The sequence below is a fragment of the Dendrobates tinctorius genome, unplaced genomic scaffold (genome assembly GCF_039654945.1).
Source record: "Dendrobates tinctorius isolate UK_male_01 unplaced genomic scaffold, ASM3965494v1 ptg000039l, whole genome shotgun sequence".
NCBI classification, from domain to species: Eukaryota; Metazoa; Chordata; class Amphibia; order Anura; family Dendrobatidae; genus Dendrobates; species Dendrobates tinctorius.
This window is the reverse complement of record NW_027361707.1, coordinates 12,639,244-12,654,143: the sequence shown is the minus strand read 5'-3', so window position 1 is coordinate 12,654,143 and position 14,900 is coordinate 12,639,244.

The following is a 14,900-nucleotide window of genomic DNA, read 5'->3' as shown; positions in this document are numbered from 1 at the left end:
ATCCTCTCTGGGAGCGAGATGACCCAGTAGTCACTCAGCTTTCCGTTTTTCTTGACACCTTTCGTCGGGTTTTTAATGAACCGGGCCGTTTAGCCTCTACCACAGAGGCTTTGTTCAACATGTGCCAAGGTTCTCTAACTATGGGCCAGTATGCTATCCAATTTAGGACCCTCTCCTCCGACTTAGGTTGGAATAATGAAGCCTTGGTGGGCGCCTTTTAGCGGGGCCTTTCGAGTCGCATAAAGGATGAGCTCGCTGGTCGCGATACCCCAACTGTCCTAGAGGATCTGATCTCCTTAGCCACTCGGATTGATCTCCGGTTTCAGGAGCGGGCTAGGGAGAGAAGGGCCTCTCGTCCATTTTCTTCTGTCCGCAGACCTCCCAGTTCTCGAGCTTGAAGTCTTCCTTCACCTCCGGCACCCGAACCTATGCAGGTGGACCGCCTGAAGCTCTCTGACCAGCGTCGAAGGGAGAGGAGCCTCCACGGTCAGTGTTTCTACTGCGGTAGCGGTGCCCATCTCATCCGAACCTGTCCGGAGCGTCCGGAAAACTTCTCCGCCTAGGCCAGGTAAGAGAGGCCTCCCTAGCTGTATGTGATCTCACTTTGTCTGTCCTCTTGAATGTCGGGGGTAAGCGGTTTTCCCTAGTGGCCTATGTGGATTCGGGTGCTGCCGGAAATTTTATTCGGTTAGAGGAGGTGAATAAACTTTCCGTCCCCGTGAGGCCCTTACAAAAACATCAGGTTCTCACCTCCGTAGATGGTCGACCCCTGTTGGAGACAGTCACCTTAGTTACCCATGAGGTGGAGTTACAGGTAGGGGTTCTGCACAAGGAGAAAATTACGTTTTACGTGTTAGCAGGTATCTCTCATCCCAGCCTGCTGGGTCTTCCCTGGTTGCGGCTCCACGAGCCCATTTTGGACTGGCATAGTGGTAACGTCCTGCGCTGGGGGAGTCGTGTTGGACTCGGTGTCTGCTGTCAGTGCGCTCCATAGGTAACCACCGTCCTCCCCTTGTACCCCATGGATTGCCATCGGTGTACCATGATTTTTTGGATGTTTTTGACAAGAAGGAAGCAGAGACTCTTCCTCCGCACCATCATTATGATTGCCCCATTGAGCTCGTTCCTAGCTCAACCTCGCCTCGGGGTAGAATTTATCCTCTCTCCTCGGCAGAGTCACAAGCGATGTCTGAATACATCCAAGACAATTTAGCAAGAGGCTTCATTCGAAAGTCCTCGTCCCCTGCAGGAGCAGGTTTTTTTTTCGTAAAGAAGAAAGATGGGTCCCTGCGTCCGTGCATCGATTATCGTGGCTTAAATCAGATCACGGTGAAGAATAAGTATTCACTGCCACTCATCTCTGAGCTTTTTGATCGCTTGAAGGGGGCTCGTGTGTTTTCTAAACTTGATTTACGAGGGGCCTACAATTTGGTTCGCATACGCTCCGGGGACGAATGGAAGACCACGTTAAACACGCGAGATGGACACTATGAGTATTTGGTTATGCCCTTTGGGCTCTGCAACGCACCTGCAGTATTTCAAGAACTCGTTAATGATGTCTTTCGAGACCTCCTCTACTCCTGTGTCATGGTCTACCTAGACGACATCTTGGTCTTTTCCCCCGATTTGATTTCACATCGTCGAGACATTCGCCAAGTCCTCCAACGTCTCAGAGAGAACCACCTTTTTGCCAAGTTGGAGAAGTGCCTCTTCGAGCAGACTTCATTGCCTTTTCTTGGCTACATCGTCTCGAAATCGGGATTAGAGATGGATCCAGAAAAAGTCTCGGCAGTTCTCAATTGGCCTCGCCCTCTCGGAGTTAAGGCCATTCAACGCTTTTTCGGTTTTGCCAATTGTTACAGGCAATTTATCCCTCATTTTTCTTCCTTGACTAAACCCATCTCCACTCTTGCCGCAAAGGAGCAGATCCCAACCATTGGCCTCCGGATGCAGAGACTGCCTTTAAGGTCTTGAAGCAGGAATTCGCCAAGTCTCCTGTACTTCATCGCCCGGACGCCAGTAGGCCATTCATACTCGAAGTCGACGCGTCTGCGGTGGGAGCAGGTGCAGTTCTGCTGCAAAAGTCTTCCTCAGGTCGCACTCTCACCTGCGGATTCTTTTCCAAAGCTTTTTCGGCCCCTGAACGCAATTATGCTGTGGGAGATAGAGAGCTCTTGGCCATAAAAATGGTTCTCGAAGAATGGCGTCATCTTCTCGAGGGTGCTCTCCATCCGTTCATCATTTTTACGGATCACAAGAATTTGGCCTACCTTCGGTCTGCCTAAAGGCTCAACCCACGGCAGTCCAGATGGTCACTCTTTTTTGAAAGATTTGACTTCGAACTCCACTTCCGACCTGGGGAGAAGAACATCAAGGCGGATGCTCTTTCACGGCCATTCCTGTCTGTCGACAAGGAGGAGGGTCCCACTCATCTCATCGATCCTGCCAAAATTCTTACCGTGGCGCCAGTAAGCCTGATCTCCCCACCGTCTGGTAGGACCTTCGTTCGCAGTGGAGATAGAACTAAGGTTCTCCGCTGGAGCCACTCCTCAAGATTTTCCGGACATGCTGGAATTAGAAAGACTCTCTCGCTTGCCTCTCACCATTACTGGTGGCCTTCACTTCGCAGAGACGTCCAAGATTTCATCACCTCCTGTCCTTCTTGCGCCCGGAACAAGGTTCCTCGACGTCCTCCCTCGGGACTCCTGAATCTGCTACCTGTTCCTGCCAACCTATGGACTCATATTGCCATGGACTTCGTCACTGACTTGCCTCCATCTTCCAGATGTACCGTGATCCTAGTGGTCGTGGATCGGTTCTCCAAAACGGCCCACTTCATTGCACTGCCAGGTTTGCCTACCGCTCTCGAGTTGGCGAAGATCTTCCTGCTTCATGTTTTTCGCCTCCATGGGATCCCTCAGCATATTTTCTCAGATCGTGGAGTGCAATTTACCTCCCATTTTTGGCAAGCTCTCTGCGGATTGTTGAAGATAACCTTGGACTTCTCCTCAGCATATCACCCCCAGTCGAATGGCCAAGTCGAGCGAGTCAATCAAGCGCTCACATCTTATCTTCGGCATTTTTCCAAAGCTCACCAAGTCGACTGGGTCTCTCTTCTCCCTTGGGCGGAGTTCGCCTACAACAACCATCCCAGTGAAGCCTCTACCAAGTCTCCCTTTTTTGTGGTTTTTGGCCAACACCCCAGCATTCCGCTTCCTGTCCCCCCTACCTCGGGTGTACCGGCAGCGGATTCCTTGTCTGTGGACTTCTCTCGGATCTGGAGGGAGACCAAATTAGCTCTTGAGAATGCTAGTCTTAGAATGAAGCGGTATGCAGACAAGAGACGGCTGGATGCTCCTCCGTATCGTCCTGGGGATAAGGTTTGGCTAGCTTCCCGGCATATCAGGTTAAAGATCCCCTCCTACAAGTTAGGTCCACGTTACATTGGTCCCTTTGAGGTTTTTTAGCCGCATTAACGACGTGGCCTACAAGTTGAGATTACCCGCCTCACTAAAGATCTCCAACACTTTCCATGTCTAACTCCTTAAACCAGCAGTGTTTAACCACTTCCACTCTGTGCCCTCCCAAATCTCCCAACCATGTAGCTCTAATGACACCTTTGAGATACGGGATATTCTGGCTATGAAAACTGTTAAAGGAAAGAATCTGTTTTTGATTGATTGGAAGGGTTTTGGTCCCGAGGAGAGGTCTTGGGAGCCCCAGGAGAATATTAATGCTCCGCATATTATGAGTCGGTTTCTCTCCAATGTCAGGAGGAGTAAAGGGGGGGTACTGTTGCATCCCCTTACCCCTCGGAGCACTCCACCCGGCGCGCTCCTGTCCTGCAGCTCGTCCCCGCGCCCGGTCTCCGGCTCCAGCGGCATCCAGCACCTTCCCACAGCCTAGCTTCCGGCGCACTGCCTCATGGGTAGCATGATGCGCTGGCTCCGCCCCCAACATGGCGGCCCCCATCACTACATATGCCTGGCGTCGGGACAGGTAAGACGCCTGATTATCATATGCGATTACCCTGCCCCGTGCGGCGTTCGCTGTATCTTCAGGCCCCCTCTCCTGTGTGTCTGTCTGCGTGCTGCTTCTACTCCTTTTACCTGTTTGCTGCGCTCTGCCTGCGCAGTCTCTGTCGGTACCCTCTGTGTCCTGGGTTTCCTTGCCTCCGGTACTGTTGTGCCTCCCTGTCTTTTCCCTGCCTCCACCTGGTCCCCTTCTGCACCGTCCTGTGCTCCGTCCCTCTCCTCCTTACTCCTCATTGTGCTCTTTCTCTATTGCAGCCTCCAGTCCTTGTGTTCCCTGGCTCTCCTGACCGGTACCTTGCCTGCTCCCAGCGTGTCTCGGTGTCCAAACTCTGCGGATACTGCTGTGCCTCCCTACCCATCTGTTTTTGCCTAGTCGCCCCTTTGGTTCCGGCTGTCGCGGTGCTATCCCCTGGAGGTTTGTCCCTAACGCTCCCTGTATAGAGGGTGGTCTTCACCTGGGAACTCTCCCCCGGGGGCTCTGGAACTGTGACCCAGAGGGTCCACTTCAGGCTATCTTTTTCTGTCCTCTTTCTCACTAGCTACAGCCGTAACACCAGTTCTGGATTGGAAATCTGTCTCTGTGGTGTGTTGGGGTTGTCAGTGTGTTCTTAGGGACGCTCCTGTTTTCTCCACCTCTCCTCAGTCTCATAATGTTCCTGATTATCTGGCTGATTTCTGTGATGTATTTAATGAGAGTAAGCCTGCGTCTTTGCCTCCTCATAGGAGTTATGACTGTGCAATTGACTTGATGCCTGGGTGTAAATTTCCCAAGGGTCGGCTTTTCAGCTTATCTGTACCCGAACATGATGCTATGCGATCCTATATTAAGGAGTCGTTGGAGAAGGGTCATATTAGACCATCCTCGTCACCTTTAGGTGCTGGGGGGTTTTTTGTGGCCGAGAAAGATGGTTCATTATGACCGTGTATTGATTATCGTTCCCTTAACAAGGTGACGGTTAAATATCAGTACCCGTTACCTCTGATGTTTGATTTATTCTCCAGAGTTAAGAGTGCCTGCTGGTTTACTAAGCTTGACCTCAGGGGGGCATATAACCTTATTCGCATCAAGCACGGGGATGAATGGAAGACGGCGTTTAATACTCCGGAGGGACATTTTGAGTACCTGGTGATGCCTTTTGGGCTCTCTAATGCCCCTTCTGTCTTCCAGTCCTATATGAATGATATTTTCCGAGACTTTGTGGATACGTTTTTGATCATCTATCTGGATGATATTTTGATCTTTTCTAGTGATTGGGATTCCCATGTGGAACATGTCCGGACTGTGTTCCGGATTTTGAGGGAGAATTCCCTGTTTGTTAAGGGATCGAAGTGCCTCTTTGGTGTACAGAGGATTTCATTTTTGGGATTTATCTTGTCTCCATCGACTATTGAAATGGACCCGGCCAAGGTACAGGCCATTTATGATTGGGTTCAGCCTACTTCTTTAAAGGCTGTCCAGAAGATTTTGGGTTTTTCTAATTTCTATCGTAAATTTATAGGTAATTTTTCTAGTATTGTCAAACCACTGACTGATCTGACCAAGAAGGGAGCTGATGTGCTGAATTGGTCTCCTGAGGCTGTCTCAGCATTTCAGGAGCTTAAGCGGAGATTTACTTCAGCTCCAGTTTTACGGCAACCTGATGTCTCACTTCTATTTCAAGTGGAGGTAGACGCTTCTGAGATTGGTGCAGGAGCTGTTTTGTCCCAAAAAGACCCTGTGATTTCTAAGATGAATCCCTGTGCCTTCTTTTCTCGAAAGTTTTCCCCATCTGAACGCAACTATGACGTGGGGAATCGGGAATTGTTGGCCATGAAATGGACATTTGAGGAGTGGAGACATTGGTTGGAGGGAGCTAGACATCAATTTGTGGTCCTCATCGATCACAAGAATCTGATTTATCTGGAGTCGGCCAAACGCTTGAATCCTAGACAGGCTAGATGGGCCTTGTTTTTCACACGTTTTAATTTTGTGGTCTCTTTTCTTCCGGGCACTAAGAATGTTAAGGCAGATGCCGTTTCTAGGAGTTTCTTTGCTGATTCTCTTAATGTGACCGAGCCTACTACTATCCTAGGTGAGGGCGTAGTTCTTTCTGCCATTTCGCCCGATTTGAGACGCGCCCTGGAGGAATTTCAGGAGGATAAATCTGAGCGTTGCCCTATGGGAAGATTGTATGTTCCTGACCAGTGGAGAAAGAGAGTGATGTCTGAAGTCCATTGCTCCGCATTGGCTGGTCATCCGGGTATTTTTGGTACCAGAGATTTGGTGAGTCGGTCGTTTTGGTGGCATGCCTTATCTCGTGATGTCAGGAATTTTGTACAGTCCTGTGGGACTTGTTACCGGTCTAAACCCTATTCTCATTCTAGTGGGTTGTTGATGCCCTTGCCGGTGCCCAGGAGGCCATGGACCCATATCTCAATGGATTTTATTTCTGATCTTCCTGTCTCCCAGAGAATGACTGTTATCTGGGTGATTTCTGATAGATTTTCTAAGATGGTCCATCTTGTATCACTCCCAAAGCTGCCATCTTCCTCAGAGTTGGTGCCCTTCTTTTTACAACAGGTGGTTCGGTTACACAGGTTTCCTGAGAACATTGTGTCCGATAGAGGGGTCCAGTTTGTTTCCAGATTCTGGAAAGCCTTTTGTTCCAATCTGGGAATTCAGTTAGCCTTCTCCTCCACGTTTCATCCCCAGACCAATGGGCAGACTGAGAGAACAAACCAGACCCTGGAGTCTTATTTAAGATGTTTTATATCTGCTGATCAAGATGATTGGGTCTCATTTTTGCCCTTGGCCGAATTTGCGCTGAACAATAGAGCTAGTTCTGCCACTTTGATGTCACCCTTTTTCTGTAATTTTGGGTTTCATCCTTGATTCTCTTCAGGGCAAGTGGAATCTTTGTCCTGCCCAGGTGTGGACACTGTGGTTGTGAGAATGCAGCAGATATGGGACCAAGTGGTGGATAAGTTGTCACTCTCTCAGGAAAAGGCCTAGCGTTTTTCCATCCGGCATAGGACCATTGGTCCCCGGTTTAAAGTGGGTGATATGGTTTGGTTGTCGTCTAAGAATATTCCTATGAAGGTTGCCTCTTCAAAATTTAAGCCCAGATTATTGGACATTATAAGATTTTGGAGATTCTTAATCCTGTTTCTTTTCGATTGGCTCTTCCAATTACGTTCAAAATCCATAACGTATTTCACAAGTCACTGCTGAAGAGGTTTGTTGAGCCAGTAGTTCCTGTGGCGGCACCTCCTGACCCTGTATTGGTTAAAGGCAATGTGGAATATGAGGTAGAGAAAATATTGGATTCTCGTTTGGTTAGAAGGAGACTCCAGTATTTGGTCAAATGGAAGGGTTATGGCCAGGAGGATAATTCTTGGGTCTCTGCCTCTGATATTCATGCCAATAAATTGGTTCGTGCTTTTCACCGGGCCCATCCTGATCGGCCTGGTGGCATGGATGAGGGTTCGGTGACCACTCCTCAAGGGGGGTACTGTTATGAGCTCATTTTCTGCTCCTCCAGTTGAGAGTCCTCCTTCCGTTCTCCCTCTGGTGGTGACAGGAGGTAGTGAGGTTGGTTTAAGTGGTAGTGATCTGCCACCTGATGAGAAGGATAACGATTGGATCTCTGGAGTATCAGACTGGATATAAGACAGCCGATGCCCTATCCTGCTGCTGGTGATTCAGTCTCTTCTCAGGTCTTCGACTTCAGCTCTCTTCCAGTCATCTTAAAGTTAAGTTTGTTTTTTGCTAATGTTCACACTTGCGCTTGTTGGTCAATTCAGTTTCTTGAGTGGTCAGCTTGCACCTGCTGGGGCTATGCTGAACGGCCACTCCTATTTATCTGTATTTGCCAATTTGCCTTTTTGTCCCTTATTAGATTGGCCTCTTTTTGCTCTGTTTCAGAATATTTCAGAGTGCTGATATAGTGGGAGAAGTCTAGTGACTTCAGGGTTAATTTTGCTATCAGCCGTGTTGGACATTATTTTTGGTAGGGTTTTTTGGCAGATTGCAGACAGTGGCTTTCCTTTCCTGTCCTTTCTAGTTAATCGGGCCCCATCGTTTGCTCAGCATATTTTCCTGCCTGTGTATGTGTTTTCATCTTGCTTCTCCGTCAATACATGTGTGGGGGCTGTCTTTTCCTTTGGGGTCTGCTCTGGGGCAGTTAGTTTTCCCTTTTCTTTCTTTAGGTTTATGTAGTCCTCCGGCGGTGACAAGGCGTCTAGGAACAACGTAGGAACGCTCCACTGCTACTATTAGTTGTGTGGTTAAGATCAGGGATCTGCAAAATTCATAGTGACCAACCTCTCTGGTTTTCTGGGACTTAGCTTTTTGTTGTTCCTCCTCGGTGACCCATTCATAACAGTAAATATTAGAAAAGGATAACACAAGTAAACACAAAATTCAGTTTTTAAATGATGGTCTTTATTATTAAGGGAAAAATAAATCCAAACCTACAGAGCCCTGTATGAAAAAGTGTTTGCACCCTCCTCCCTTAGAACATAAATTAACTGTGGTTATTTGGGAAACTGAGTTGAAATTCCCTAGCCACACCCAGGCTTGACTACTGCCACAACTGTTCTCAATCAATAAATCACTTAACTGCAGTTATATGTTAAAGTTTGGGCACCCTATTAATGTTAACCTTTTTTCTTTATAACAATTTTGGTTTTTGCAACAGCTATTTCAGTTTCATATATCTAATAACTGATGGACACAGTTATATTTCTGGATTCAAATGAGGTTTATTGTACTAACAGAAAATGTGCAATCTGCATTTTAACAAAATTTGACCGATGCAGATTGCACATTTTCTGTTAGTACAAAGTTAAGTAGACCAAAGGATCCTCAAAAACTAGACATAATACCGCGATCCATAAAAATTCTGGAATAAATCAGAAGCAAAGTAATTGAGATCTATTAGTCTGGAAAAGGTTATAAAGCCATTTCTAAATCTTTGGGACTCCTGCAAACCACAGTGAGAGGCATTATCCACAATAGACAAAAACATGGAACAGTAAGGAACCTTCCCAGGAGTGGACGGCTGTTAGTGACGGCGGAACGCACTAAATATAAAATAAAAGAGTGCATTCGCCGCCCGGGGTCCACCGTGCAGAGGTGTTAAACTGCTGCTATATAATGGCAGACGCACAATATGGCGGTATTTTGCACACGGGTTGAACGTCACCCGGTGTGCACTGGGCGTACTGTTATGTTCACAGAGGCGCCTTAAGGCATAAACATAAATGCCGAGCCTGTTGACCTCACAGGTCTCAGCGGTGTCCACGCACGGTATATGGTCACAGGACTTGGGCCCAAGACACAGGGTCGGAGTCCGTCTAGACCTACCGTGTGTGCGGTGTCATTACCGTGGACGCCCCAAGTGCTGCTGACTGCAGCGTGGCGACTGAACCAGCCACTGTACGACAATGCCCAAGAGGGGGCGCACTGTCGGACGCTAGCACTGTGTAGATGTGCAATGTGGCCTGAAGCATGCCACTGACTGGCGCTGACTCTAAGACTAAGTCCCTATCCACACACGTAATATCAGAGGGAGGGGATCTTAATGAGTCATTCACAGGTACATGCATCCATCATCATTCACACAGTAGCAAGTATAGTCTATACTAGCGCATGGCCGAGCGGCCATGCGGACCTTTTATAGCCGTGCGGGACCTTCCAGATCTCTGGGATGGACCAATCAGATCAGGAGAAGGACCTGAGCACGTGACTCCGGTTCTCCAATGGGAGATTGTCTCGTGAGCATGCCCAGTAGTGCAACGAGAGGACTTAGCCACTGGAGTGGCTTGCTGCAGGAGAGCCTGCGCTGCTATTGCTGGCCCAGAGGTGGCAGCGGCAACCAGTCCTACAGAGCTGGTCTGAGCAGAGCGTCTGTGACGCTGAGTTTGCTGTGCAGGCTCATGAGTGGTCGGAGGAGAATGGGAGACCGCTGGATGCAAGGCTCTGGATTCCCGCTGTGCAGCTGCAGAAACCCAACGCCTGATACCGGCTGACCAAATTTATCCCAAGAGTGCAGTGACTACTCATAGAAGAGGTCCCAAAAGACCCCACAACAACATCCAAAGAATTGCAGGCCTCAGTTAATGTCAGTGTTCATGACTCCACCATAAGAAAGAGACTGGCAAAAATGGCCTGCATAGCAGAATTCCAAGACGAAAGCCACTGGTGAGCAATAAAGGCTAATCCCAGTTTTGCCAGAAAAAAATCTTGACGATCCCCAAGACTTTTCTGAGAATACTATGACGAGATAAAAGTTTAACTTTTTGGAAGGTGTCTGTCCTGTTACAGCTGGCATAGAAGTAACACAGCAGGAACATCATACCAACAGTAAAATATAGTTGTGGTAGTGTTATTGTCTGGGGCTGATTTGGTGCTTCAGGACCTGGAAGACTTGTAAAGGCAAATGGAATCATGAATTCTGCTGTCTACTAAAAATTCCTGAAGGAAAATGTCCAGCCATCTGTTCGTGACCTCAAGCTGAAGCGCACTTGGTTTATGCAGCAGGGAAAAGATCTAATATACACCTGCAAGTTCACCTCTGAATGGCTTAAAAAACAGAATTAGGACTTTGGAGTGGCCTAGTCAAAGTGATCATTCCTCCAGAGCATTGTAAAATATTCATTGACAAACAGTTGACTGCAGTTGTTGGTGCTTAGGGTTGCCCAACCAGTTTTCACACATGGCATTGTAGGTTTTGATTTATTTCCCTTAATAATAATAAAGATCTTTATTTAAAAAAATGCATTTTGTGCTTACTTGCATTATCTTTGTCTAATATTTCAACTTGTTCGGTGATCTAAAACATTCAAGTGTTACAAACGTGCAAAAGAATAGGAAATCATGAAGGGGCAAACACTTTTTCACACAGCTGTATTTTCGGGATTCATCACGCTGTTTGATGAGTAGTAAAGAGTGTTGTGGATCTGGGGTGTGCGGACTGTTTTGGGGTGTAATTTATGCTTTGCAGTCAGAGTAAAAGGTGAGTGTCAGATTAAGTGTGTGGAGATAGGTTATCTTCTTGTAGTCTTAGGGTCCCGTTACATTTATCGATGCACCAGCAATCCTGACAATGATACGACCCAGTCAGGATCGCTGGTGCATCGCTAAATGGTCACTAGTGAGCTGCCAAACAAGCAGATCTCACCAGCGATGCAGCAGCCCGTCGGCGGTCGTTACTTACCTGTCACATGCAGCAATGATGACGATTTCCACCTGCGTCCATGCGTCGCTAGACAGCGCCAGCGGGATGCCAGCGGGACGCCAGCAGGACGTCAGTGAGAAGAAAATGGCCCAGGACTAGAGATGAGCGACTTTGCCTTTTTAGGGTCGAGTCACGTTTCATGAAACCCGACTTTCTCAAAAGTCGGGTAGAACAAAATCGTCCGACTATAGGGAAAAGTCGGAGGCCGACTGAAACACGAAACCCAATGCAAATCAATGGGGAAGCAAAGTCAGCAGGGAGTGGAGGACAGGAAACACACCTAGAGTGCCCATTTCAATGCCAAAAACATCAATTCTTATTACTGAAGCTTGTCAACCTTAATTTACTTCATAATAATAGTTACGCATTGAAAACAGGGGGTTATTTGGCTAAAGTTGTGGGGGGGGGTAGGGCTGGCTCCAGGCTTTCGTGTGCCCTGGGCCAAAGAGTGTCAGTGCACCCCTTTAATACATACCACAACTCATGATGCTCCAATACGGCACAGAAATATAGGTATAGTAAAATGACAAATACTTCACTGCTTACCTGACATGACTGATCTATTTTAATTTGTACAATAGCTCAAAAAAAGGACAGTATATTTCTCCATACAGTATTATGGCCACCACATTGTGCACCATACAGAATAATGAGCCCCATATATTTCTTCATACAGAATAATTGGCCACATATATTGTTCCATACAGTATGTGATGAGCTCCACATAATGCTACAGTATATGATGGTCCCCATGGATGATGCTCCAGTGTGTTATGTGCCCAAATAATGCTCCACATATAATGGGCTCCATTTCTAATGCTCCAGTGTATAATGGGCCCCGCAAATGCTGCTCCAGTGTCTGATGTCCCCCATTTGGAATACTCCAGTATATGATAGGCCTCATGGATGATGCTCCAGTGTCTTATGGGCCCTAATAATGCTCCATATATAATGGGCCCCATTTCTAATGCTCCAGTGTTTCATATGCCCCATAGATGCTGCTCCAGTGTCTGATCTGCCCCATTTGGAATGCTCCAGTAAATGATGGGCCTCATGGATTGCTCCAGTGTCTTATGGGCCCTAATAATGCTCCATATATAATGGGCCCCGTTTCTAATGCTTCAGTGTATCATGTGCCCCATAGATGCTGCTCCAGTGTCTGATCTGCCCCATTTGGAATGCTCCAGTATATGATGGGCCTCATGGATGATGCTCCAGTGTATGATGGGCCTCATGGAAGATGCTCCAGTGTCTTATGGGCCCTAATAATGCTCCATATATAATGTGCCCCATTTCTAATGCTCCAGTGTATCATGTGCAACATAGATGCTGCTCCAGTGTCTGATCTGCCCCATTTAGAATGCTCCAGTATATGATGGGCCTCATGGATGATGCTCCAGTGTCAGATGTCCCCCATTTTGAATGCTCCAGTATATGATGGGCCCCATTTTTAATTAACCCAGGCATGGTATGTGAAAAGAGCTCCATGGAGTAATCTGAAGTGTGTGCTGCCGCATCCTTCACTTTTGGTGTAGGTGAAGGACACGAGGAAAGGGGTTGCTCCTGACCAGAAGCCTGCACTTACGACTCAGTGCTTGCATTTTTTTAAAATTCAGAAGAGGAGGCGATAGAGCTGGAGGCTGTTTCAGCAATGTAAGCCAAAATCAGTTTCGGATGCTATGGATTTAAAAGCAGTCTATCTACTCCCAGAAAACGGAGCCTTACAGGCCTTCCAGAGCTACAACATGACGCAGGCTCAACACCTCCTGCCTTAGCTGCTATTGTGTTTTTGGCACTAACAGCAGATGCACCACCACCACCATCAGTACCATGTGGCCCCCCACGCCCACGTCTGCGTCCTCTTCCACCATACTTCCTTATGTTTTAGAAAATTGACCCAAAATACCAGCAGATATATGGTACTATATCAGAAGCGTACAGCTCTATACAGTCTAGGGATAACAGTAAATCTCCGTATATATTTCATGAGTCATACACAGACAATCACAGGCTCAGTATGGATTACCCAATAAAATAAAAAGGTGAAAAAGGGTACAGTATCACCAGATACAAGGTATATATAGTATAGTGTAAACATTCTGAATCTCCGTATACATTTCAGGAGGCAGACTCAAACGCTCTCAGGCCCAGTATGGATTACACAAGAATATGAAAAGCTGTAAATGGGTAATGTAGCACAAGCGTACAGCTGTATACAGTGTTGGCCAAATTTGAAATCTTGGTATATATTTCCTGAGTCATCCTCAGACGCTCACTCAGTCTGGGTTTGACCATAATAAAAAATGTAAAAAAGGTACTGGATAGCAAGGTAGCAAGTATATATATTATAGGGTACAATTGAAATCTCCGTATACATAGTCCCGTAGTCAGTCTCAGATGCTTACTCAGTATGGATTTGACCGTAAAACTAAATGTTGAATAAAGGTACTGTATAACAAGATACAAGCTGTATCGAGTATAGGGTAAAAATCGGTATCTCCGATTCACCGTATATATAGAAGGCATAAACCACACACGCTCACTCACTATGGATGATACCGTAATACAAAATTTTGAACAAAGGTACTGTATCAGCTCATACCAGGTGTATCCAGTCTAGGGGTAATTGTAAATTTCCGTCTATACTTCCTGAGTCAGACACACAGACACTCACAGGCTCAGTATGTAATACACCAGAATTTAACAAGCAGAAAAAGGGAAAGGTAGTCGAAGCGTACAACAGTATACAGTGTTGTGATACTTTTAAATCTTTGCATATATTTCAATCTCACTAAGCCAGTCCAGACTCTCCGCTACTGGAAACTACATGGATACAAGTCTAGTGACTTTAGAGTTTTTGCTATCAGAAGTGTTGGACATTTTTGCAGGGTTTTTTGCATGATTGCAGACAGTGTCTTTCCTTTCCTGTCCTTTCTACTTAGTGTGGGCCCCATCGTTTGCGCAGCCTATTTTCCTACCTGTGTTTGTGTTTTCATCTTGTCTCACTGACAATATATGTTTGGGGGCAGTCTATTCCTTTGGGGTCTGCTCTGGGGCAGTTTAGATTTCCCCTTTTCTTGCTTTAGGCTTATTTAGTTCTCCGGCTGTGTCGAAGCATCTAGAATCATCGTAGGCACGCTCCACGGCTACTGCTAGTTGTGTGGATTAGTTACCAACCTCTCTGGTTTTCTGTAGCTTAGCTTGGTCTTGTTTTCCTCCTCGGTGACCCAATCATAACACAAGTACAGACAGGAAGTCGAGTGTTAGCAGAAATTTGGGAATTATTCATCACAGGAAAACCTCCCGGTAGATGTTGCAGAGGCGATGCAGACCCTTAATTACTGTGTCTGTGGAGACAGTGAAAACGGTTCTTTGTGAAGAAAGGATTGCTTTATCGCACTAGCGTGGATCACATCACCGTTACTCGTCTCCATCAAATTGTGATCACAGGAAGAGATGTAGACATGGTCCTCACTGCCCATCATGATGTGTCTGGTCATTTTGGAGGGCAAAAGACAGAAGCCACAGACCGTAGGTGATTCTATTGGATTGGCATGAGAGGAGACATTGAAAAATGGTGGCAGGAATGTCACACGTCTGTGACTATCACAACTGTGAAAGGTGATCATAAAGCACCACTGCATCC